Source organism: Elephantulus edwardii, unplaced genomic scaffold, assembly GCF_000299155.1.
Source record: "Elephantulus edwardii isolate Elephantulus edwardi_28Jun2011 unplaced genomic scaffold, EleEdw1.0 scaffold00466, whole genome shotgun sequence".
Lineage (NCBI taxonomy): Eukaryota > Metazoa > Chordata > Mammalia > Macroscelidea > Macroscelididae > Elephantulus > Elephantulus edwardii.
This window is the reverse complement of record NW_006400216.1, coordinates 387,442-391,538: the sequence shown is the minus strand read 5'-3', so window position 1 is coordinate 391,538 and position 4,097 is coordinate 387,442.

Here is a 4,097-nt window from a genome sequence, read left to right as displayed (position 1 = left end):
TGTAGAATTGGTAACAGTTCTTCTTTAAATGTTTTATAAAATTCACTTGTAAAACCATCTGGTCCAGGGCTTTTCTTGGTTGGAAGTAGAGAAGCTTTCTAATATTACTATTATTGTTTTTGTTGTTCCTACATTTCATCATGCAATTTATAGGTTTTTCTCTTCCTGCAACCTTGGGCACTCGCCGAGCCCTTTCATCCTGCAGGGTCTCATCTTTAGTTTTTTGGAGCTTTTCCTCCTTACCTTTCTATCCCTGGATGTGTTGTTCTTTTAGGCAGATGCTAGCACTTCTACTCATCATTTGCTCACTTCTTTTATCTTCTCGCACTTTCTTGGCCTTGCTCTTTAATTACTACTCTATTTCCCTCTACAGTTTGTTCTGTGGAGCTAGAATAGCTATGTTTAAATCTCAACTCCACCTTAGACAATTGACTTCACCACTTCTTACCTAAGGATGACAGGAGACGAATAGATGCCTTTGAGTGTGGTGCTGGAGAAGAGTCTTGAACATACCATGGACTGACAAGAAAACTAATACGTCTGTCTTGGAGAGGGTGAAACCAAGTCTTTCCTTGGAATCTAGGATTTTGTGGCTCCACCTCACTTACTTTGGGCACATGGCCAGGAGAGCTTGGTCCTTGGAGAAGGACATCATGCTTAGAAGGGTGGACGGACAGTGCAGGAGAGGGAGACCCCGGATGAGATGGATTGATACAGTAACTGGAGCAATGGGGTTAGTGTGTCGGAATTAATGAGACTGGCTCAGGACAGGGAAGGGTTCAGAGCTGCTGTACATAGGGTCGCTATACATTGCAGGCGACTCAATGGCACATATCAACAACATACTAAGAAAGGTTTGGAAGCAGGAGTGGCATCCACTTCCTAAATAACATGCCTTTGGAAACTCTATGAATTTTGATAAATGTTGATAGTTGTAGTTGGGTTTCAGGCCTTTTGTTCGTAGGGTCGCTATGAGTCTTGCTCGATTCGAAGGCAATCAACAACTTCTTACTTAAATATCTTGATCTGTAAGGCAGATGTAATGAAAGTACTCATCTTATTGGATTGTTATGAGAACAATATGTATTAATATTTAAAAAGTATGTAGAACTGATGGAAATCACCTTATAGGCAGACTTATGATGGTTGAGATGAGAACCTGGTTTTTTGAAAATTAATAATAATAAAAGCATTTAGAACTGTACTTGGAACATAATAAACAACAAATGCTGGTTGTTTTTATTGCTATCTATTATGTTCTTATTTTTTTACACTTATTGTTTCTAGTTGGCCTTTTTTTCACTTTAACTTCATATTCCAGCTTTGTGTTTCCAATATATTCAGTGAGGAAATATATTGCTCGTTTTCAAATCCTGGCCCACCTGGCCCATAGCTTTACTTTGAGGATCCAGGTGGTACATGCTGCACAGTTTGCTAGTTTATTCATTTAGCTATCATGGTAAGGAGCTGTGCTGCCTAGACAAGATGCATAGTTCGAGTCCACCGTCTGCTCTGTGGCAGAAAGATGAACAGTCAACTCTCATGCACTGGAGTTGGTCCCATGTCAATGGTATACAACAACAACAAAACAATAGGTATTAAAAACCAAGAACCAAACTTACTGTCCTCAAGTTGATTTGAACTCATAGAGACCCTCTTTCAGGTTTCTAAGACAGAAAATCTTAAGGACAGCAGACCCGTTAGCACTTGTCATTCTTTGTCAGAGAGACTGTTGGGTTCAAGTGAACAACCTTTCTGCTTTCAACAGAACATACAGCCCACTCCCCCAGCAGGGCTCTGTGGCTCTCTGTGTTAGGAAAGAGTCAAATCTCAGCATGTCACAGCTGTGACTTAAGGTAAAGGAGGAGACAGGGCCCCAGCACTGCTGCCACACCCATCTCCTACCATGACACTGGTCAGCTCCATAGTTAGAGATTTCTCTTTATAGGCCTGGAAGGATGTTGCTGCATCGGGAAGAGACAAGCTGCTGAGAACCTGACCCACAAACCTGGTGGTTTGGAGTCCAGATGAAGAGATGTGGCTTCTTAGAAAGTTTGACCCACCTGCACCCTTTTCACCCCTCTCCCCTCTGTGGGGCTCACGGAAGGTCCTGATCTAAGTCACCAGCAGGCCTGGGCTAAGTCAAGGAGCAGCGGGTGTCATTTGTTAGGAGCCAGGAGCTTCATCCTTACAGAAAGTCTACAGGCTTTTTTCCTCTTTGCTGACTTAAAAGAGAAACTTGATTATCAAGTCATGTGAGTTTCTGGGATGAAAGGAGTGTTGAAAGGACATAGCCACTTTGAAGCTCGTTCTTACTTTACTTTCTTTTCCAAGAACACTACTGACTCCTACTCTTTGAAACCAGGCTTCATGGAATGAAGACCAAATATCTTGAGGATGGCTTTCCTTTCATTTTGAAAAAGCACAGTGCCTTGCACCTGATAGGTAAATATACACTGAGTTATTTCGATCTACACAAAAGTCTTATGGTGGTTGTATAAGAGTTCTATGTAGATCTAAATAACTCAGTGTATATTTACCTATCCTCTGCTATCCTCACCGTGTCCGGTGCCCATTGTTATAGTCACTGTGCCATTCCATCTCCTTGAAGGTCTTGCTTTCTAATATAACCCTCCTTCCATTTTTCCAAGCATGATGTCCTTCTGCTAACAGCATGTCCCAAATATATGAGGATTGGCCTTCGTAGCAACATGTCCAAAATATGTGGGATAAAACTTCACCATCCTTGCTTCTAAGGAGTAGCTTTATCTGTGGAATATTCACTACTCTTCTACAGCTCAAGCGCACTGATTTTTCTTCTGTCATCCTTAATCATTATTCAACTTTCAGATGTGTAGCAAGGAACTAAAAAAGACCCTAGATTGCACTGATCAGGGGCATCTTAGTCTTTAAACTGCCGTTATGCTCTTCAGCACTTTGGAGAGGTCCCTGACAGAATATTTTCCCAAACATATCTTTTGTGATCTCCTGTCTGCTAATAGCAAGATGTTGATTGTGGATCCAACTAAGATGTAATAGTTGATAATTTCAAATTTTTTCTCCATCCATCATGATGTTGCCTATTAGTCCAGGGGTGAGAATTTTTGTCTTCCTGATGTCGCGGTGAAATCCATATTGAAGGCTGTGTTCTTTGGTTTTCTGCAACAAGCCCTTCAAATCCTTCTCACTTTCAGCAAGTGGGGTGTGTCATCTACATAATGCAGGTTGTTGTTGTGTTTTTCTGCAATCTCATACCACATTCTTCTGCAGAGATTCCAGTTTCTTATAGGGTTATTATTAAGGATGATTATTATTAGGAAAGAATTAAAGCTTAGTGTATGTCCCACCTGATGACTCTTAAGATAAGGGATAGTTTGAAATCAAGGAATGTGTGTGTCAGGGCTGTATGCTTTCTCCACACCTATTTATTCTGTTTACTGAATAAATCATACGTTCAACTGGTATCGTGTTTACCATAATCAATAAGTAAGTCTTATTGATCCCCAAACATCTGTAATGGAGAGTGTCAGCCTCTTCTTGCTTAATTTCAAGTTGATTAGATAGAGTGGCTAAAAATGGAGATGTAGGGTGTGTACAGTGTACAACAGTTTTGTCATGTAATGAGTCAAGCTACCTGACTTCCAACACGTTTGTTTTGTGTCTCTTACTGGTAAACTACATGGCCTGCTTCTGCTTGGCTCCAGTTTGATGGACGTGCTTGGCCAGGGTCAATAAATAAGTCCCTAAATAAATCAACTTGTTTGGGCAAAACAAATGAGTCTGTTATGACACAGCCGTGCGGAACCACTCCTGTGAACTTGACACCCGCCTGCGGGAGGTCACCCCCTCCAGGGAGCGGAGGTGCTGGACCTGCATGGGCACATCAAGGCTCACATGCACCCACGTGTCCTTGTCACGCTGCTGGCTTGGCTCAGAGATGAGGGGTGAGAGGCTCCATATACCTGTAGGGCACCTGATCTTAAAAATCTGCCTCTGCTTGGGTTGAAACTATTGAGAACTCTAAGGAAAAAAAAGAAAAAATAGAAACATCCTCTTACCTGATATGGGAAAGAAATGGAATATGGGAGATATATATA